This window comes from Phyllobates terribilis, unplaced genomic scaffold, assembly GCF_046119375.1.
Source record: "Phyllobates terribilis strain yellow unplaced genomic scaffold, ASM4611937v1 Scaffold_2__4_contigs__length_985480577, whole genome shotgun sequence".
NCBI lineage: Eukaryota > Metazoa > Chordata > Amphibia > Anura > Dendrobatidae > Phyllobates > Phyllobates terribilis.
The window spans coordinates 976,468,718-976,492,379 of record NW_027362762.1 but is presented as its reverse complement, the minus strand read 5'-3'; the positions used below and the strand labels follow the sequence as shown (position 1 = coordinate 976,492,379).

Genomic DNA, 23,662 nt, shown 5'->3' with positions numbered 1-23,662 from the left:
TGTTGTTTGGAGATCTCCTTGGTCTTTATGGTGTTGTTTGGAGATCTTCTTGGTCTTCATGGTGTTGTTTGGAGATCTCCTTGGTGTTCATGGTGTTGTTTGGAGATCTCCTTGGTGTTCATGGTGTTGTTTGGAGATCTCCTTGGTTTTCATGGTGTTGTTTGGAGATCTCCTTGGTCTTCATGGTGTTGTTTGGAGATCTCTTTGGTCTTCATGGTGTTGTTTGGAGATCTCCTTGGTCTTCATGGTGTTGTTTGGAGATCTCCTTGGTCTTCATGGTGTTGTTTGGAGATCTCCTTGGTCTTCATGGTGTTGTTTGGAGATCTCTTTGGTCTTCATGGTGTTATTTGGAGATCTCCTTGGTGTTCATGGTGTTGTTTGGAGATCCCCTTGGTCTTCATGGTGTTGTTTGGAGATCTCCTTGGTCTTCATGGTGTTGTTTGGAGATCTCCTTGGTCTTTATGGTGTTGTTTGGAGATCTTCTTGGTCTTCATGGTGTTGTTTGGAGATCTCCTTGGTCTTTATGGTGTTGTTTGGAGATCTTCTTGGTCTTCATGGTGTTGTTTGGAGATCTCCTTGGTGTTCATGGTGTTGTTTGGAGATCTCCTTGGTTTTCATGGTGTTGTTTGGAGATCTCCTTGGTCTTCATGGTGTTGTTTGGAGATCTCTTTGGTCTTCATGGTGTTGTTTGGAGATCTCCTTGGTCTTCATGGTGTTGTTTGGAGATCTCCTTGGTCTTCATGGTGTTGTTTGGAGATCTCCTTGGTCTTCATGGTGTTGTTTGGAGATCTCTTTAGTCTTCATGGTGTTATTTGGAGATCTCCTTGGTGTTCATGGTGTTGTTTGGAGATCTCCTTGGTCTTCATGTTGTTATTTGAAGATCTCCTTTGTGTTCATGGTGTTGTTTGGAGATCTCCTTGGTCTTCATGGTGTTGTTTGGAGATCTCCTTGGTCTTTGTGGTGTTTGGTTAGTGGTGCCTCTTGTTAATGGTGTTGCACCCTCTGTGGCTTTTCAGAGAAGGTAAAGTGTATATACTGACAGACATGTGACATTAGATTTCACACAGGGGGACGTCCTGTCACTAAGCGTGGGACTTATGAAGGGAATTGCTTGCACCAGAAATTGTTAAGCGCTTCATAGCAAAATCGGTGAATACATACAGTACAGACCAAAAGTTTGGACACACCTTCTCATTTAAAGTTTTTTTTCTGTATTTTCATGACTTTGAAAATTGTACATTCACACTGAAGGCATCAAAACTATGAATTACCACATGTGGAATTATATACTTACCAAAAAAGTGTGAAACAACTGAAAATATGTCTTATATTCTAGGTTCTCCACAGTAGCCACCTTTTGCTTTGATGACTGCTTTGCACACTCTTGGCATTCTCTTGAATGTCCACGTGGAGTGCACACTGTCGTCACATCCTTCTTGTATAGTGCGCTCCACTACCCGGCTGGGATGTGACCTCAGTGTTTTTTTTCCACGTTGATGGGTTAGCAGTAGTGATAAGCAAATGTGCTCGCCACTGCTCGGTACTCGCCTGAGCATCACTGTGCTCGACAAGCTCACCGAGTATTTCCGGGTTGCTCGGCGGGAGCTCGGGTCTCCTTCCTGCATGTTTGTCGCTCTTTAGGGCGCCAATGAACATGCAGGGATTGCCTGCGACTCACTGTAATGCCGCAGCCATGTTGGTTGTGGCATTACAGTGATTAGCTGGCCGTACAGCGTCATCAGGTCTATATCAGACCTGGCGCCGCCATGCTCGTCACAGTCACTCCGGAATCAGACAGTGTAGAGAGATTTGCTTCTTTATAGTTAGTGTAGGTGACGCGCCCCCTGGGCCGTGCGTGTAGGGGAATACCCGGAGCCGGGTCTCTGTGTAATGCTGGGGGTTGTAGTCTCCATGGCGGCGTCCCGGTCCCGTGGCTCAGGGTGGTCAAACCAGTGGCGGATCTGTCTCTTTGGTTCTTGTAATACTTAAATGTCCGACTACGCCACCCGTGGATTGCGGTCACTGAAAACCACCGCTGCGGGTAGACCGCTGAGGCTGGTGTTATGTGTGCAGCAGAGGGTAGTATAACTCCCCACGGGAAGAGTATAGCCTCAGGGCAGTGAGTGCAGATGGTGGGGGTGATGGTGCGCAGGAGCAGCAGTAATGACACAGAGTCCAGTGATGCAGTCCAGGGTCTTTACTCACAGTTTTACACTCCAAGCCACTTCTGCAGGTAATGGCTGCCCACGTCGTGCTGTGCTCACCAGGTGAGGGACTCGGCCAACTCCCAGGTACCTTTGGAGCGCTTTTCAGGACCCCCTTCGTGTGTCCTTTCTCTGGCCTGTCGTACCCCACAATTGACCACGTTTCTGTCCAGCTGCCTAGGGCCTTGGCGGGCAAATGTATGTTCCGTTTCTCTGGGTCCTATGTGGTGTCTTCCTAACGGGTGTAGTGAGGGGCCGTGCATGTACAATGCTAGGACCTCCGGTTTCTAGCTGAGGGTAGTTGCTCTCCTCCACTAGATGAGGGATCCGGTTCCCTTTTCTTGGCCTGACCCCCCTACTCTGGTAGCGGCGGGTGGGTGGTGGCGGCTGGCCGGTCCGCACCCCTGGGGTCCCTTCGGTCTTCTCCTAGAGCTTCCTCCATTCCTCTCCTCTCCTCCAGGACCAGGCCTTGAGATTTGGCCTGCCTGCGGAGCAGAGCCCATGCAGAGCCTCTGCTCCCAGCCTCCTTCTCTCTTCACTCTTCTCTTCTCTGCTACTCTAAGATGGTGCCCACCTTATATACTCCTCTATACAGTGCACCCGGGATCTACTCTCCCCACCCACACACTACTGGGTTCCCCCTTTCTAGGTGTTCCCTCCCCCAACTCCAGCCAGGGACAGGGACAGTTGTGCTCACTCTTGGGAGCATTGTCGCCCTGCTCCCCGGAAATGTGGTGTAGTGCATGTGGGTGTTAGGGTCCTGAGCCACACTCCATCCTTACCTGAGAGTGAGATACCACACCTCTGGGTGAGATGCAATACCTCTGTAGCAACCGAACCCTCGGGGCGCCACATAGGTATTCCACAACATACTGTATATATATATCCAACTGAACTAACAGTCCAGGAGTTAGGCAGGGAGGCAGTGTATGTGGCAGACTGCAGTGCATGATGCAGCACAAGAGGCTCCATTGAACGTCCTTTTAGTGTAGGTATTCCACAACACACATATATATATATCCATCTGAACTAACAGTCCCTCTGAGGACTAATCCAGCTGCATATAATCAGTGCTAGGCAGGCAGTGTATGTAGCAGACTGCAGTGTATGATACAGCACAAGAGGGTCCATTGAACGTCCTGTCTGCTGCAGCTGTAATAATTACAGATATTTCTAGACATAGACCCAGATATCAGGAGCTAGGGCAAATTTTATTTTGATCTTAATTCTGGTTATTTGCTTAAAAAGCAATCCAGAGTACACCATTTTTCTGCTCCATTTGCTTTTTCTCACTGCAGAATACAGCCAGAACATTTCCATATTTCCGATATAAAAATCCAGGAATTTGAACTGAACGTGGAAAATATTGGCCTCCTTTTCCATTCTGTTGCAGTGTGTCGGTCAAGCTATTCACACTAGGTCTCCGTGTAGAATAATATTAGTAAATTACAGGCCTGCTATTTAAAACCGTGGTTCTCTGTCAGGGGTATCACATACACTGTGTGCAGAATTATTAGGCAAGTTGTATTTTAGAGGATTATTTTTATTATTGCTCAACAACTATGTTCTCAATCAACCGAAAAGACTCATAAATATCCAAGCTTAATATTTTTGGAAGTTGGAATGTTTTTTTTTTAGATTTGGCTATCTTAAGAGGATATCTGTTTGTGCAGGTAACTATTACTGTGCAGAATTATTAGGCAACTTAATAAAAACCAAATATAATCCCATCTCACATGTTTATTTTCACCAGGTAAACCAATATCAGTGCACAAAATTTAGAAATAAACATTTCTGACATGCAAAAACAAAAACCAAATAAATGAGTGATGAGTATAGCCCCCTTTCTTTATGATGACCCTCAGCAGCCTCCATCCATAGATTCTGTCAGTTGCTTGATCTGTTTTCGATCAACATTGCGTGCAGCAGCCACCACATCCTCCCAGACACTGCTCCCAGAGGTGTACTGTTTTCCCTCCCTGTAGATCTCACCACAGCCTCCCAGACACTGCTCCCAGAGGTGTACTGTTTTCCCCCCCTGTAGCTTTCACATTTTATGATGGACCACAGGTTCTCTATGGGGTTCAGATCAGGTGAACAAGGGGGCCATGTCATTATTTTTTCTTCTTTTAGACCTTTACTGGCCAGCCACACTGTGAAGTAGTTGGATGCATGTGTTGGAGCATTGTCCTGCATGAAAATCATGTTTTTCTTGAACGATACTGACTTCTTCCTGTACCACTGCTTGAAGAAGTTGTCTTCCAGAAACTGGCAGTAGGTCTGGGAGTTGAGCTTCACTCCATCCTCAACCCGAAAAGGTCCCACAAGTTCATCTTTGATGATCCCAGCCCATACCAGTACCCCACCTCCACCTTGCTGGCGTCTGAGTCAGAGTGGAGCTCTCTGCCCTTTACTGATCCAGCTTCTGACCCATCCATCTGGCCCATCCAGAGTCACTCTCATTTCATCAGTCCATAAAACCTTTGAAAAATCAGTCTTAAGATATTTCTTGGCCCATTCTTGACGTTTTCTCTTATGTTTCTTGTTCACAGTTGGTGGTTTTTCAGCCTTCCTTACCTTGGCCATGTCCCTGAGTATCGCACACCTTGTGCTTTTTGATACTCCAGTAACGTTGCAGCTCTGAAATATGGCAAAACTGGTGGCGAATGGCATCTTGGCAGCTTCACGCTTGATTTTCCTCAATTCATGGGCAGTTATTTTGCGCCTTTTTTGGCCAACACGCTTCTTGCGACCCTGTTGGCTATTTGCCATGAAACGCTTGATTGTTCGGTGATCACGCTTCAAAAGTTTGGAAATTTCAAGACTGCTGAATCCCTCTGCAAGACAGCTCACAATACTGGACTTTTCAGAGCCCGTCAAATCTCTCTTCTGACCCATTTTGCCAAAGGAAAGGAAGTTGCCTAATAATTAAGCACACCTTATATAGGGTGTTGATGTCATTAGTCAACACCCCTCCTCATTACAGAGATGCACATCACCAGATTTACTTAATTGGTAGTTGGCTCTCAAGCCTATGCAGCTTGGAGTAGGACGACATGTATAAAAAATATCATGTGATCAAAATACGCATTTGCCTAATAATTCTGCACACAGTGTATAACTGCATTCCAAAATCAGCCATTTCTCGTGAACGTGGAAAATATTGTCCTCCATTTAAAATGGGCAAGGTGCGTGGCAAGGGACGGGGAACTGGACGTGATGGTGATGGTGCATGCAGAGGCCGAGGACGTGGCCAAGCTGAAATTGTGCCACAACAAACACCCACATCTTGTCGCTCGACCTTCCTGTCCCAATTACTAGGGGACCACAGAACACCACTATTGAACACAGAGCAGTGTGATAAGGTTATTGGTTGGATAGCAGATAATGCTCCAGTCACTTAGCCACCACCACCACCCTGTCTTCCACACGGTCAAGTCTCAGTAGCCGTGAGTCTGGACTGCATATTCCTCACCCTGATCCTCCTTCCTCCCACCATGCCGAGTGCCCGGAGACAACTGATCCCACACTTGGACACTCTGAAGAGCTGTTCACTTTTCCATTTGTAGATTCGGCCTCTCGTCCGGCCAGCTTCAAGTGAGTCAAGAGGAGATCGCGTGTAGCGATGCCCGATGCCACGGTCACACTGTCGCAAGAGGTGGATGATGATGATGAGACACAATTGCCAGAAAGTCATGAGGAGGACCAGGGTGCAGAAGTGGAAGATGAGGTGGTGGATGATATAGTAACTGACCCAACCTGGCAGGAGGACATACAGAGCGAGGACAGCAGCACACAGAGGGAGGGAGGTGTAGCACCACAACAGGCAGGAAGAAGCAGTGTGGTGGTCGCAGACACAAGGCGGGAAAGCATTCCTCGTAACGCCAACACAATAGAAGTTGCCAGTACAACTGTTAGATCTTCCCGAGTCTGGTTATTTTTTAAAGACTCTGCAGATAACCCCAAAAAGGCCATTTGCACCACCTGCCAGGCCAGCAACAGGGTCTGCAGGTGACACCACTGCTTCTTCTGCTGTTGTGCGTGCACGCCAATCCCTTGTCCATGGTGCATGCCAAGATGCCTCTTGCCCTGCACCTATCGTTGAACACTCTCAACTAGTACCATCAGCAAGCACGTCCACATTCTTGTCCCAGCGCAGCGTTCAGTTGTCCCTACCCCAGTCCTTGGAACAAAAGCGCAAATATGCAGCCAACGCCCCACAGGCCACACTACTAAATTCACACATTTTGAGAATGCTTGCGCTCGAAATCTTTTAACTTGATGGTGGCGGCCATCCCTCGGTACTCGGTCCCCAGCCGTCACTATTTCTCCCGGTGTGCCATCCCCGCATTACACGAGCATGTGTCCCACAACATTAGACCTGCCCTCAACAAAGCAGTTACTGGGATAGTCCACCTAACCACGGACACGTGGACAAGTGCTTGTGGGCAGGGATGGTACATCTCGCTGATGGCACACTGGGTTAATATAGTGGAAGCCGGGACCCAGTCAGACCTTGGGACGGAACATGTCCTCCCGACGCCGAGGATTGCAGGCCCTGGGTCAATAAGGGTTGCCCCAACATATGTACCATCCTCCAAAACTTTGAGGACTCCACCAGGATGGTGAGCGGAGATGACTCCACAATTAGCATCACCTTTCCACTTCTCTGTCTTCTGAAACGCTCTCTGCTCACAATCAAAGAGGATGCATTGCAAGCGAAGTACGATGAGATGGAGCAAGGAGCCATACAGGGTGATTACACACAGCCCAGCCTCATCTCATCCCAACGTGGATTGGGGGACAATAAGGAAGAGGAGGAGGAAGAACAGGAGCTAGTTTCATGCGCTATAGACGGTACTAACTGCACAGCTGTCATACCGTCTGTTCAGCGTGGATGGCCTGAGGACATGGAGGAGGAGGATGAGGAGGAGAGCATGGTCAGTCATCCTCTTGGGGGACACGGAAGTCTTGCCTCTTTGCAGTCTGGCACACATGGCTAAGTTTTGGTTACGCTGCCTTTCCCGTGACCCTTGTGTTGTCCAAATTTTGGGTGACAGTCATTATTGTTTGGTGACATTTCTAGACCCACGCTACAAGGAGAACTTTCTGTCTCTTATTCCTGCGCAGGACAGGCCTATTATAATGGGGCAGTATGAAAAGGCCCTTGTTGCAGAAAAAATTCCCATCTGAAAACGCTGGCGGCAGAGGTCACAGTTTGATGGACAACCAAGGCGTACAGGCGAGAGAGACACAATCCAATCCAGCAGAGGCAGAGGAACACTGTCAAAGTTCTGGGAGTTTTCTCAGACCCTCCCATCACACAGGCCCTGAGGCGCAGGGTATTCTCACAAGGAGGGAAAAGTTTCGGAAGATGCTGAGGGAGTACCTTGCCCACCGTACCAATGCCCTCCGTGATTCCTCTGTGCCTTCTAATTATTGGGTATCCAAGCTGGACACTTGGAATGAACTGTCTCTCTATGCCTTGGAGGTCCTGGCCTACCCTGCCGCCAGCGTTTTATCAGAGCGGGTTTTTAGTGCCACCGGGGGAATTATAACTGATCGGCGCATCCGCCTGTCAACTGAAAATGCTGACAGGCTGACTCTTATAAAAATGAACAAGGGCTGGATTGGGCCAGACTTCTCAACACCACCGAATGATAGCAGCGTAACATAAACTCAAATCCAGTGTCTTTTTTTTGGGAGGTGTAACTCTATTTCATACACCTCTGTCTTCACTCCCAGACATGGGTACACGCTTCCTGATTTTGTCTATTTGCTCTTGTCCTCCTCCTTCTCCGCATCCTCCACCACCATATGTACCATATCAACGTCTCTTGCAAGGGACATTGGAGTTGCACCAAATTTTTGGCAGCCGTTGCTTCACTGCATAGGCAAACAGTATGGGAGACCCTCTCCTTTCTAATGGGAACATGTCGTTACTGTGGCCCTGCTCTATGTGTCGTTAAATTGTTAGTGGGGTTTTTCCTAAATTTTGGCAGCTGTTGGACTCACTGCATACCCTATAACTGAATAGCAGACCCTCTCCTTTCTAATGGGAACATGTTGATACTGTGGCCCAGCTCTATGTGTCTTTAAATTGTTTGTGGGCTTCCTCCCATATTTTTGCAGCCCTTGCAGTCACAGCATGGGCATTACCACTATAGGGGACCAGCTCCTTTATAATGGGAACATTTTTTTTACTAAGGCCCTCCTCTATGTCTCTTCAAAGGGGTATTGGGTTGCGTCCAAATTTTTGGCAGCCCTTGCAGTCACTGCATACGCAATAACAGTATAGGAGACGCACTCGTTAATAATGGGAAAAACAAAGCATAGCCGACTGATGGCTCTCTAACAATAGCGAGGGCCGACTGCTGGCCTTTTAAGAATAGTAAGGGCCGCTTGATGGCCCTATAAAAATAGGCTTTGTGACTTTCAGTGTCCCTCCATCATAAATGAAACAGGCTGTGTCTGATGATGTGTCACACACCACATGGCCAGATAAGGTTGTAAAATGTTAAAATGACATTTCCCGGTGAGTGCATTTGTCACGGTTGAAAGCAATGCAAAAGTGCAAAAACGCATCAAAAACGTGCCGCCTGGGGAATCATATTGCCTGGTCACTTTTACCATTTAGTGAAGAAGGTTAAAAAAAAAAAACTATAAAGAAAATATATAGTGGAATAGCACTGTATTTGCAATTTTGATGCACTTGGATTTTTTTTCCCAGTTTCCAGTACGCTATGTGGTAGAATGGTGTCACTCAAAATACAACTCGTTCCAGAAAAAAAAAGTCCTCATATATCTATGGGGGCAGAATTTTTTTTAAAAAAAGTTATGGCTTTTGGAAGAAGGGGGGAATGAAAATGAAAAAAAAAATGGAAAATGATCCCATTGTGAAGGGGTTAATCAAGTTACCACATTTCTAGATTTATGGAGTCGGTTCAGTTGTTGGCTGCACTTTCAAGTCCCCTCTGAATAGGAGAACAAGGTGGCATGATGCGGTGGTCTGGTGATCTGATGATGCGGAGGTCAGGTGATCTGATGATGCGGTGGTCAGGTGATCTGATGATGTGGAGGTCAGATGATCTGATGATGCGGAGGTCAGGTGATCTGATGATGCGGTGGTCAGGTGATCTGATGATGTGGAGGTCAGGTGATCTGATGATGTGGAGGTCAGGTGATCTGATGATGCGGTGGTCAGGTGATCTGATGATGCGGAGGTCAGGTGATCTGATGATGCGGTGGTCAGGTGATCTGATGATGTGGAGGTCAGGTGATCTGATGATGCGGAGGTCAGGTGATCTGATGATGCGGTGGTCAGGTGATCTGATGATGTGGAGGTCAGGTGATCTGATGATGTGGAGGTCAGGTGATCTGATGATGCGGTGGTCAGGTGATCTGATGATGCGGTGGTCAGGTGATCTGATGATGCGGTGGTCACATGGCCCTATGGCACGATGGTTAGAACCTTCCACTAGTATCTGAAAGGACCTCATGATGCGGCGGTCAGGTGACCCTGGGACACGTTCGTGTTTTTTTACTATGCAGCACCTGTACTCGCCCCAGATATACGTATTTGATTGGCTTGATGCCCTTTATTACGGAGGGCTCGTTCCCTCACTAATCCTCCCTGATGAAGCTATTGTGAAATGCGCATTGGTTGTTGGTGAGTGAGCGGTGGCGATATTACTCTATATTCATGGATTGTTTATATGCTTAAAGCTGAGGGATAGCACCCAATTATGTATGTAGGTTTAATCCACAAATATACTGATTTATGATCATGTTGATTATATACTCACTTTGAGTGCACACATATATATTGTCTTTTCTTTATATATATATTTGATGTATTATCTATATGATCAGAGATGTATTGAGCACTATGTCACTTTGTATCTACAGAATTACAGTAGATACAGTATTGGGCGGTCTCTGTTGCTCGCTCACCTTTCTGTGCATCATTACACCTGTTGTTGGATTCTTATAATATTTGTTTTTGTCTTTTATTCAATAAAATTTACATCTTTTTAAACAATGTGGCTGTATTTTGGTCCTGGCATTTTTTTATTTGTTAGATGTAGTTATAGGTAATAATGCCCTCTAGGACACCTTATATATATCCGGGATTCGTTGCAGTTTTTGGTAAATAGTAATTTTGTATATTTTCCCAGTATCTGTAAACCCTGATGTTTACTATGGATTTCAAGTCAAGGGACCAATCCTGGATGTCTAAGCTGGATAATGTATTCAATTATTCCAATCCACAGACGTCTGATACAGTTGCCAGGAGGGCTCAGAGAGTCGCACTCAGGGGGCTTCTTTTGAAACGCACTCGTATATGGTGGAATAAAATGTCACTGTAATATTATGTCCCTGCTAAAATGATTCCACGTGGTTTTCGCATTCAGGTTTTCCCTGCATTCCCCGTGGAAGATAATGACTTTAAAATTAAATGGGAGGAGTTGTGTCCTACGTCATCCATGAAGTTTTTAGAACTTTTAATATCTTTGAATTGTCAGACCCTTGCCTCATTAGAATTGGGAGATATCTACTCTCCTAACAGAAACTGACATCTGAATTACCCACTGAGGAAATGAGTCATTTTCAAAAGGAATTAAATCCTAAACTAGACGAGTGGGATAAGGAGCTACAGGCATCTAAGAGTAAAAAATTTCAGAGAGATCTATCTGATTTCCTGACTAACTAGTTATACAGATGGAAGACGCCTACTATACAGGTGCGCCGTGCTTCATCCACTACTTCTTTAGCATCTACAAGTATGGAGTCTAGTGTTTTGGGCTACTAACACCAATGAGCATCCACTCAGAAATAGGAAACGTAAAACGAATATTCACTATACGGTTGTATAGCAGAAGACACTGGAACTCGAGGAATTTTAATAATCAGGGCTCTACGTCCCTGAAGGTAATCAATTTATCTGATGAGTCACTGAGTCAGGAACAAATCAATGTACTTAGCCTGGGTTTAACATTCTCTCCCGCTGCTAGGTTTAACTGATTTTCTGTTATCAAAGATCTTCCTTTATTTGGGAGAAAATTGGTCTACAAGAGGATCTTTGCAAAGGACAACAACGAGGAAATGTTTTCTACTTCAAACAAGCATTGAACATTTTGGAAGAACTACTGGAGGAACAGGAAGGTGGTAAGTACCCATGGGCACTATTCTCGAAATCTAAAAAGTTCCCCCAATTTTCTATCTGCCCTCCAGTGGACCTATTTATACAACAGGTAACACAAGACCTTCAAAAAATCCCTGAATCTCTCACTAGGGACAACCTCTCACAGAGAGTGGCACTGAAGGAACTCCAAGAAATGAAAAATGTGGTAATTAAACCCTCTGATAAGGGAGGTAATGTGGTTCTTTGGCCCGTGAAAATGTATGAGAGGGAAATGTATAGGCAGCTTCACAATGAAACCTGCTACAAAAAAATGACCTTTAACCCCCTGAATGCATATCAATCCCAGTTGAATGACTTGTTGGCTAGGGCAGTGAATAATAGGATTATTACAAAACATCAGATGGATTGACTTTTACTTAAAGATCCTACAATATCCACCATCTACTTACTTCCCAAGATTCACAAAGATCCACAGAACCCCCCCCCCCCCCGGACGCCCCATTGTTTCGAGTTTAAATAATTTTGTGAACCCCTTTGCAGGTTGATTGATTGCTTTCTGAAGCCAATTGTGGAAACCCTTCCTTCATATATCCGTGATACTGGAGATGTACTGGTCAAAATGGATGGATTGCACATTGATAAAGATATCAGCGACCTGTGACGTTGAGTCACTTTACACGTCAATCAGGCATCAGGATGGACTAGATGCGGTAAGAGTCTTTTTGATCATGAACGATTTTGAGGAATCAAAAAGAGAGTTTATTGTCGAGACCCTGTCATTTATCTTAAGTGGAACAGCTGGGAGGTCCGGCCGGACTCGTGCTGTGCACAAAATTAAGGATTTTTGTCAGTTGGAAGGCAGTAGTGATTAATCAATGTTTCCGTGGAGTAGAAAGAAAGTGTCTATCATGATCGGTCGAGAGGGGAAAAGATCATTTAAGAATGCACTGAAAGTGTTTAAGTTTAGAAAAGTTTCGGAAAGTTACAAATGAGATTTGTGAGGAAGGAAATATGTAGAAAAACCAAAAGAGTAATGTCATTGTGGGGGTTGTACGGTAGATTACAGTACAAGATGTTAAATGCAGCAAGGAAGATAATGGAATGTTGAAAAGTGAATGCATGTGAAAAAAAGGTTGCGCTGAGTTTGTCGAAAGAAGGAAAAAAGTATGTGGAGGAACTTAAACGGTTAACTGAAATATGCGAGCTACCAGATAAGTTACAGCTGCTAGAATAGCAAACAGCCTTGGCTTGATACGGAACAGCAGAGAATTTGTCAAAAAAAAAAAAAAGGGTGAATGGAGGAAGAAAATACAGACAATAAGGGAAAGCTGCCATGTTATATGTATTACAAAGATACTGCTCTCCAGCCACCGCCCGATAATGGCAGACGGGGGGGGGGGGGGGTGGACCTGTACAAATTCCATTCAGCAGATTATTGTGTTGCATGTCACGCGCCCCGTCCAAGAGGCCCACCCCTTGCTACTACCCAAGCCACTCCTAGTGCCCCATCCTCATCTGTTATACCTATGTCGGCCCAAACTTCCAACCCTTCCTGCAGCGGCCATGTTGCTACACCCATTGCATCACCTCCAGCCTCTGACCGCATGTCCCTTTGGTGGCGGCCATCTTGGCACACCCGGAATGTGTATGATGAAGATCATCATGTCAGTATGTTATACATGCAGTGGGACCAAAATATTATCCCCTGGATGTACCCAGGTAACAACACCTGCTCACAGAAACAATTCAAAACACCATAACATACGCATCACAGCTTCATGCGGTCCCAACCCTAGCCCTGCCATTTATTTCCACTGGTATCTTTGCCTAATCAGTTTGCAAAGAACATGTCTAGCTGTCTGCTGCTGTGGCAGCTGGACAACTCTGAGGTAGTACTATTTCAATACGTGGATGATCTTCTTTTGTGTGCCCCCACGGAGCAAGTGTCCATCAGGGCCAGTGTTAGCCTCCTCAAGCATCTAGCAAAACTGAATTGTTGAGTCTCAGCCTCGAAACTTCAGTTTTGCCTCGGTCAAGTGGTCTTCTTAGGCCACCGCCTTACTCAGGGTGCCAGACATCTCACAGAAGAAAGGAAGACAGCCATCTACGCACTACCATTCCCAAAAGATCCCATAGAGCTGCAACAGTTCCTCGGACTATGTACATATTGCAGACAATGGATCCCAGACGGCTCACGTCTGATGCAGCCCCTATATGATGATTAAAAGAAGACACTCTGGCTGGTTTCATACTGGATATGCTGTCACAACTGAAGATACATTGGTAGAGGCTGCAGCCTTACCTCCCAGTATGTCAGCACAGGAAGCTGAGCTCAAAGCTCTGACTGCAGGTTCTCCTGTGGAAAATGCTGAAAGCGTCAGACAATTGATGGAAGCGGTGCAACTACCAAGACAGTTGGCTGTCGTAAAGGTAAAAGCTCATACCCGGCCAGATGCCCCTGAAGCAAGAGGTAATGCACTTGCTGATCTCCATGCTAAGCGAGCAGCTCTTCTCCAGACATCCATGTCCATGGCTGTTACGCGGCAACAGACCAAACAGCTAAATTCCGTGCCAACCCAGGATCAACCTGCAGAAGAGCATCAACCGGTCCCTCCAATCACAAAGCTACGCTCCACACAGCAGAAAGTCTCTAAAGAAGAACGCCAGTCGTGGAAGGAGGCGGGTGGTGCTAAGTTGATAGATGGGCTATGGAAGAAGGAACAACTGTATTGTTTGCCTCGACTCCTATATCCAGCCGTTGCAGCCTGGGCCCATGGACTGGTACATCGAGGGATGAATCAAGCTTTGGTACTGGTACAGAAACTCTATTGGGCTCCAGGAATTTCCACCGTGTTGAGTGCACAGAACAAAGGTTGCACAATATGCCAAACCTGCAACCCAGGCAGATTACAGAATCTACCGACAAAACACCTTGCCAAACCAGAGTATCCGTTCCAACGATTGCAAGTTGATCACATCACGCTCAATAAAGCAGGACGATATGAATACTGCTTAGTGGTAGTGGATATGTTTTCCAGTTGGCCTGAAGCATTCGCTGTTCCAAACATGACTGCCAAAACTACCGCCAAGAAGCTGGTCTCTGAAGTTGTTTGCCGGTATGGAGTCCCAGAAGTTATCGAAAGTGATCAAGAACCAGCCTTTTCCTCATGCATGTATCAAGAAATACTTGTCATGATCGGATCAACAGTGGCGTTACATATTCCTTATCATCCACAGTCAAGTGGCAAGGTGGAGAGATTGAATGGCACACTGAAAAGGCAATTAACCAAAATGATGCAGGAGACTACGGCCCAGTGGCCTGAGCTCCTCCCCATTGCACTGTATCACATACGCACCACCCCCATAGGGAAACACAAACTGTCACCCTATGAGATACTATTTGGGTCACAACCAGCTATAGCTCGATTTACCCCACAACAATTATCAGAAGAAACAGATCATGTTGTGCAATATGTGATTCAGCTTGCCAAAGCCTTAACTAACACCCATGCGTTAGTATAATCTTCTATTCCAGATCCAGCTGATGCAGAAGGTTGTCATACCCCCAAGCCTGGAGATTATGTGTATGTGAAGAGGCATGTTCGGAAGCACGGACCACTGTATGACGGACCATACCAAGTGCTCCTGACAACCCCAATAGCAGTAAAACTTGAAGGGAAGTCAACATGGATCCATGCTTCACACTGCAAACGTCAACCATCCTGAGATGTTTTATGATAATATGTATGGTTAAACTAGGCAATACCTGGAATAGCCCACAACAGAGTACTGACCCTTTTAATAACAAGTTCATTACCATCAGATTTGGTACATAAATTAGTATTACAGCACTCTGCTTTATGGGATCCACCATCAGCCACATATTGGGTCTGTGGGAATAATGCGTACAAATGGCTCCCAGTCGGAGTAGGGGGACTTGTACGTTGGCCCGACTAACTCCAGACACTTATCTTATTCCCCATAGTAAAGTAGATATGAGAGCCATCCCTCTTCATGCCATCTATAAACGTGCCAAGGACAACACCCCACACCCATCAGGAAGACCTCATTTAGTACAAATGAGTATACCCAATAAGATAGCCAGTACTGTCTTCCTCTACCCTATGGTAACACAAATGTGGGACAAATTAGTGGAAGTCACTGACTACTTAGATGACCAGATTTGGAGTATATTGTCAACCCGCATGCGGAAATGCATGTGAAGAACGCTTCACATCCGCTTGTCCCTGGCAGGAAAAACGCATGTACAATTCGCATGTACAATCCGCACGTACAATCCGCATGCTTTTTTTCTGCCAGGGAGATGCAGAAACGCTCAAAAAAAATCCGGAGCATTTCTGCATCGTGGGCACATCGCCTTACATTAATTGTATGACTCAATATTGAGCACACGTAGCCATCTATACACAGCAGGAGGCCGCACATAGCCATCTATACACGGCGGGAGGCCGCACGAAGCCATCTATACACGTCAGGAGGCCGCACGTAGCCATCTATACACGGCAGGAGGCCGCACGTAGCCATCTATACACGGCAGGAGGCCGCACGGAGCCATCTATACACAGCAGGAGGCCGCACGGAGCCATCTATACAAAGCGGGAGGCCGCACGGAGCCATCTATACACAGCAGGGAGCCGCATGGTGCCATCTATACACAGCGGGAGGCTGCACGGTGCCATCTATACACAGCGGGAGGCCTCACGGCGCACCCCCAGAGACAGCGGGAGGCCGCACGTAGCCATCTATACACGGCAGGGAGCCGCACGGTGCCATCTATACACAGCGGGAGGCCGCACGGAGCCATCTATACACAGCAGGAGGCCGCACGGAGCCATCTATACACAGCAGGAGGCCGCACGGAGCCATCTATACACAGCGGGAGGCCGCACGGAGCCATCTATACACAGCGGGAGGCCACACGGAGCCATCTATACACAGCAGGAGGCCGCACGGAGCCATCTGTACACAGCAGGAGGCCGCACGGAGCCATCTATACACAGCGGGAGGCCGCAAGTAGCCATCTATACACAGCAGGGAGCCGCACGGTGCCATCTATACACAGCGGGAGGCCGCACGTAGCCATCTATACACAGCGAGAGGCCGCACGTAGCCATCTATACACAGCGGGAGGGCGCACGGAGCCATCTATACACAGAGGGAGGCCGCATGTAGCCAACTATACACAGCGGGAGGCCGCACGGAGCCATCTATACACAGCGGGAGGCCGCACGTAGCCATCTATACACAGCGGGAGGCCGCACGTAGCCATCTATACACAGCGGGAGGCCGCACGTAGCCATCTATACACAGCGGGAGGCCGCACGTAGCCATTTATACACAGCGGGAGGCCGCACGGCGCCATCTATACACAGCGGGAGGCCGCACGGAGCCATCTATACACAGCAGGAGGCCGCACGGAGCCATCTATACACAGCAGGGAGCCGCATGGTGCCATCTATACACAGCGGGAGGCCTCACGGCGCCATCTATACACAGCGGGAGGCCGCACGGAGCCATTTATACACGGCAGGGAGCCGCATGGTGCCATCTATACACAGCGGGAGGCCTCACGGCGCCCCCCCAGAGACAGCGGGAGGCCGCACGTAGCCATCTATACTCAGCAGGAGGCCGCACGCAGTCACGCACACAAACATATACAGACATATACATACACGCATAAACACATTTGAAACACAAAAATACATATAAACAGACATCACACAATGATATCTGCCTGCACACACATACATACATACATACACACACACACACACACACACACACACTCACTCTCATACATACACACTCTCACACACACTCGCCATCCCCCGGCTCGGCTCCAGTCCTTCTGGCTCCTGCTCCTCTCCGGTGGTAAGTAGCAGTGTAGGCCGGGCGCGCACTGCGTGACATCACAGCTAGGAGACACGGCCGCGCACAGGGCTGTGTCTCCTAACAGTGACGCGGCCGGGCCAGCACACAGGGAAGTTAACTGCTGCAGTGCTGGCCAGGCCGAAGAAGAAGCAGCGGCCGTGCACCGCTGCTGGGGGAGTGGTCCGGGCCCCCCCGCCACTGTCTGCCGGTATGTGCCGCGGGGCCACACATATGATGAGGGCAATCCTGCCATAGCCCCCCGGAGCCCCGGGCCCCCTGGAGACCTGAGGCCCAAGGCAGTAGCCCGGATTGCCCTCATTATAATCCGCCTATGATTGGAAGTAATTAATACTACTGTTGCGGTGCAGAATCAGCTTATCATAGTGGCCAATCAACATACTTTAGTGCTGAACTATTTGACAGCAGCTCCAGGAGGGATGTGTCAGGTTATAGGTCCAGCCTGTTGTCACTATATTGACCCCGACTCTACCATATGGTTAAAGACTAAAATGGAAGACATTAGGAAACTCAGAGAAGAGAATAACAAACATAATGAATTGACCAAAGACAGTTGGTGGTCTGATACGTTTTCCTTTTTAAATCCTGCTAATTGGTTTAAAGGGATTGGTGGATGGATTGCTGGAATATTACAAGGAGTGTTGCATATTGCTGCTTGCATCTTGTTAATATACGTCTTACTAAAACTAGTCTTTTATTGTATCCCATTTTGAATGAGGAAAACCTGCCAGTCATCAGAGAGCAAGGACACTGTCAACCAACATCCAGTGCTACTGTACACGGACCTCCCAGATGTAACCAGCATTGAGGACCTGGACGACAAGGGAATGATGACCTTCACCCGCATGCCGATCTCACTATAACTGGGTCAGAGCTGTCGCCGGGTCGGAGGCAGAGATCTACAGATTTGGCAACATGATTCTCAGCAATACATTTGCAAAGATTTTTTTTATTTTAGTGATGAAAAAACACTTTAGTTTATCTCCTTATGAAGTCTTTTATCCATCCTCTGATGGTGCAAAGATCTATATAATAAAATTATACTGGTGGGTCGAGAACAATGAAGTTGTGTCTTCCTTCATCTTCATGACTACGAAATGATGACTGTAGTCACATCCATGCCGGGGGCCAGTACCAGCCAGTCACATCACAGCTGAGACCCCTAGAGGCAGCAGCCTCTTTAGGCCGAGTCCTCCTACTCTGACCAGATTGCCCACCCCTGCTTAGCTTTTAACCCCTTCACAAAATCCACCGTAAATGTCCGGCACATCGAGGGTGGATGCATAGCGCGAGCTCAGAGGCAGAGTCTGCCTTATTCCTGGCATATAATGGTGGCAATACAGCCAGGATCTGCCTTTAGATGTCACGGATGTGACAGGCATATCGACTGGGGGGCACGGTTTCATGCGACCATCACCCCCCATGGCTTAATTTGGGGGGGTGCTGTTGGGATGCTATGGCAGACGTGGGTCAGCTGAATATTCCTTCTAAACAGACTGATTTTTACCGCAACATGCATGGCATAATGTATTATTGGAGATCCTAACAGATTCAAGTCTCTAAAGCAGGGGTAATAATAATAATAATAATAGTTTATTTTTATAGCGCCAACATATTCCGCAGCACTTTACAAATTTTAGGGGGGACTTATACAGACAATACAGAATAAGCATATCTCATATCGAATGGAGTGAGGGCCCTGCTCGCGAGCTTACAGTCTATGAGGAAGTGGGGGAGACACAAAAGGTAAAAAGTACATATATTGTATAATGCAGCCTTGATATACTGAATAGGATAAATAATAATACATGGACTGGTCGCCAGCCAGTATGTGTGCAGTCCTGACAGAGGCTTTTATGTGCATGGTTGGTTTGAACCCGAAGTTGAAGAAGATTTTAATATGGGGGAAAGCTGGGATGGACAGAGTGTGTTTAGGTGATACGCCAGTCTAAAGAAATGTGTTTTTAGGGTTCGCTTGAAACTGTGGGTATTGGGAATTAATCGAACTGTCCTGGGTAGTGCATTCCAGAGAATTGGCGCAGCACGCGAGAAATCTTGGAGACGGGAGTGGGAAGTTCGGATTATGGAGGATTTTAGTTTCAAGTCATTTGCAGAACGGAGGACACGTGTAGGGTGGTAGACTGAGACAAGGGAGGAGATGTAGGGGGGTACTGAAGCATGGAGCGCTTTGTGGGTAAGCGTGATAAGTTTAAAACGAACTCTATATTGGATGGGCAACCAATGCAATGACTGGCACAGGGAAGAGGCATCGGTGTAGCAGTTGGCGAGGAATATGATCCTGGCTGCTGCGTTCAGGACGGATTGGAGAGGGGAGAGTTTAGTAAGAGGGAGACCGATTAGTAGAGCGTTGCAATAGTCAAGACGAGAATGAATAAGAGCGACAGTAAGAGTTTTTGCCGAGTCAAAGGTGAGAAAAGTCCTGATTCTTGAGATGTTTTTGAGGTGTAGATGACATGAACGAGCGAGTGATTTGATGTGAGGAGTGAAAGAAAGATCTGAATCAAAAATGACCCCAAGACAGCGGGCTTGTAGCTGGGGAGTAATGGTTGAGCCACAAACGGAGATGGCAATATCGGGCACAGGTAGATTAATGGAGGGAGGAAAGACGAGTAGTTCAGTTTTTGACAGATTCAGTTTTAGGTAGAGGGAGGACATAATGTTAGACACAGCAGAAAGACAATCACTGGTCTTTTGTAGTAATGCAGGGGTGATGTCCGGAGCAGAGGTGTATAATTGGGTGTCATCAGCATAGAGATGGTACTGAAAACCGAATCTACTGATTGTTTGTCCAATAGGAGCGGTGTATAAGGAGAAAAGAAGGGGGCCTAGGACTGATCCTTGAGGAACCCCGACAGTAAGAGGAAGTAGGGAGGAGGAGGAGCCGGCAAAAGACACAGAAGGAGCGGTCAGAGAGATAAGAGGAGAACCAGGAGAGAACCGTGTCCTTGAGGCCAATAGTGCGGAGCATAGTGAGGAGGAGCTGATGATCCACAGTGTCGAATGCTGCAGAGAGATCCAGGAGAATCAGCAGGGAGTAGTGACCATTAGATTTAGCTGTTAGTAGATCATTAGAGACTTTAGTGAGGGCAGTTTCAGTAGAATGTAGAGCGGAAACCAGATTGTAAAGGGTCAAGAAGAGAGTTGTCTGAGAGATAGCGGATGAGACGGGAGTGGACCAGGCGTTCCAGTTTAGAGATAAAGGGAAGATTGGAAACAGGTCTGTAGTTGGCCGTGCAGTTCTGGTCGAGGGATGGTTTTTTAAGTAATGGTTGTATGCTGGCGTGTTTAAAAGAAGAGGGAAAGATACCAGATGAGAGGGAAAGGTTGAAAATTTTAGTTAGGTGAGAGGTGACAGCTGGAGCAAGGGACTGAAGGAGATGTGAGGGAATAGGGTCGCTGGTGCAGGTGGTAGGGCGAGAAGATGCAAGGAGCCTGATCACTTCATCTTCCGTGACTGGTTCGAAGTCAGAAAATGAGCAAGATGCAATGTGGCGGGGGGGAGCATGCATAACATTTGGGGATTGGGAGAAAATTTCCTGTCGGATATGGTCAATTTTTTCTTTGAAATAGTTAGCCAGATCGTCAGCGCTGAGGTCGGTGGTCGGGGCCTGTGCTGTTTGATTGAGGAGAGAATGAAACGTGTCAAAGAGTCGTTTAGGATTATTGGAAAGTGAGATGATGAGGTTGTTAAAGTAGGTTTGTTTGGAGAGGTGAAGGGCAGAGTTATATGTTTTCAGCATAAATTTATAGTGGAGGAAATCTTCGGGCAGATTTGATTTTCTCCACAGCCGTTCAGCGCACCTGGAGTACCTCTGGAGAAGACGTGTTTGAGGCGTGTGCCAGGGTTGTCGCCGTCTATGCCGAATTGTTCTTTGTGTAGGAGGTGCGGCTTCATCCAGGGCGCATAGTATTATTTTGTTATAATGCTTCAATGCAGAGTCGGGACATGAGAGGGAGGAGATTGGGGCCAATGATGATTGCAACCTTTTTATAAATTTCTGGGTGTTAATGGCGCGTAAATTTCTATAAGTGTGGACGGTGGGAGTGTCTTGAGTAGAGTCACAGTTCTTGACAGAGAATGAAAGAAGATTATGGTCAGAGAGTGGAAGGGGAGAGTTAGTAAAGTCATGTACTGAGCAAAGCCGGGAGAAGATCAGGTCCAATGTGTTCCCGTCCTCATGTGTAGGAGAATTAGCAAGCTGTGAAAGGCCGAAGGAGGAGGTTAGTGATAAAAGATGAGCGGCAGATGGGGAAAGAGGATCGCCAATTGGGATGTTAAAGTCTCCCATGATTATCGTGGGGATGTCGCAGGATAGAAAATTTGTAAGCCAGGCAGCAAAGTGATCCAGGAATTGACGGGGGGGACCTGGGGGGCGATAGACAACCGCCACTCGCAGGGAGAAGGGCCGGTAGAGTCTGACTGTGTGGGCCTCAAAGGACGGGAAGATAAGGGAGGGTACAGGGGGGATAACCTGAAAAGTACATTTTGTTGAAAGAAGCAGACCAACACCTCCACCTGATCTGTTGTCAGGTCGCGGGGTATGAGAGAAATGTAGGCCACCATAGGAGAGAGCTGCAGCGGCGGTGGTGTCCGACTGCTGGATCCAGGTTTCAGTGAGAGCCAGAAGGTTGAGGGAATTAGAGAGGAAAAAGTCATGGATGTAAGAGAGTTTATTACAAGCTGAGCGTGCATTCCAAAGGGCACAGTTGAATGAGACAGAAGATATGCAGGGAATATTAATGAGATTAGCAGGGTTTCTGAATGTAACAGGGAAAGAGTTAGTGTTATTATTACTGGAGGGTCCTGGGTTGGGAGAAATATCACCTGCGACTAATAGAAGGAAGATACAGAGAGTGAACAGATGATTGAGTGATTTGTGAGAGCGTTTCCTGCGTTGTATGGTGGGAATGAATGGATCTGCGTGGTATAACATTGTGAAGAGAGCATGACAACTGTACATAGGAGAAGAGAGGAGTGAGGGATTAATATGGATGAAGTGTGCCGCATTTGTGGGAGAACGGTGAATGTGGATGATTGTAGCAACCAGAAAATAAATGGCACAGATACAAATGGTGAATACTGTTTGCCAAAAAGATGACCTGTAAGCAAGTTTGTTGGTTTGTCTTGCATGTCTTACCTGTCTCCTGCCCTGTCCAACTGCCATTTTCTAACTGCCAGGGCACTTTGCTAAATTATGGCACTTCGATAAGGGGTGAGGAACTTCAGGCCCGAGGGCCATTTATGCTCCACAATGACCTTTTCATCGGCCCCGGGCAGATTTCTAGGGACCAAAGGGCTTGGGCCGGCAGCTTTATTTTGATGGCCACCGGCCTTTGAATTTCTCCTTGCTCTGTGAGCAAGTGCACGCAATGTCCACTACTGCATGATGAGGCGCGTACAATGAAAGAGTACGTCCTGACACCAGTGGCAGCGTCAGGACGGACTTGGCGGGCAGAGATAGCGTGCAATTTGTCCGGTCCCCGAAGGATGGCTTGAGTATCCAAATGGCCTTTGGCAGAAAGAAGGTTTCTCACCCCTGCTCTAAAGACTAGAAAAAGAAAAAAAATATATATATAGTTAAAAAAAAGAAAAAAAAAAAAGTTTGCATCATCCCCTTTCCTCCTATTAAAAATAATTAATAAAAACGTCAGCTCACCCTGCAAAAAACAAGCCCTCACACAGGTCCATCAGGGCAAAAAAAAGATTTACTGTTCTTGGAAAATGACACAAATGAAAAAAATTTTTTTTTATAGAAATTTCTACATTTTTTTAACTAAAATACTACCACTAAAATACTACAGAAACTGGACAAGTTTGGTCTCCCGTAGTAATACTGACCTACAATGTCATACAATGAACGCCATAAAAACAACCCCCACCCCCAAAAACATGTCAGAATTGCAATCTCACTGCTCTTTATAGCTAATGGTGACATAAAGTTATTGCCCTTGGAAGAATAGAGAAAAAAACCTGAGAACATAAAAATTGGCCAAGACTGGAGGGGTTAGGGACCCCTGACAAATATTCGTACGGTTCTACCCTTGCATGAACATTAACTGTTTGTTTCCATCGACCTTGCTGGATGCGTTCTTTTTTAATGAGACGATTCTATCATATAATGTAGTGAAAAATACCTATATATAAGAAAATACCCAAAAGGGACACCATTCTAAAAGCTGCACCCCTCAAAGTCCCCAAAACACATTCAATAAATTTATTAACCCTTCAGGCGCTACACAGGAATTAATGCAGAGTGGAATTAAAAAAAATAAAATTTAAATGTTACCTCTAACATCTTGCTTTAGTCCCAAATTTCTCACTTTTTCAAGATGTAACACCAAAAAGTGGCCACCACAGTTTGTTACCCACTTTCTTACGAGC

The 23,662-nt window shown here is 46.7% G+C and overlaps 1 long non-coding RNA gene across 1 annotated transcript; it reads left to right on the top strand.

Annotated features, from left to right (window-relative positions):
* Positions 1–9,692: 9,692 nt before the first annotated feature.
* On the top strand, positions 9,693–18,305 carry LOC141253131 (uncharacterized). Its single transcript, XR_012314240.1, has 4 exons — positions 9,693–9,873; positions 11,219–11,372; positions 11,890–12,059; positions 14,885–18,305. It is a non-coding gene; the product is annotated as an uncharacterized lncRNA (long non-coding RNA).
* The last annotated feature ends 5,357 nt before the right edge of the window (positions 18,306–23,662 follow it).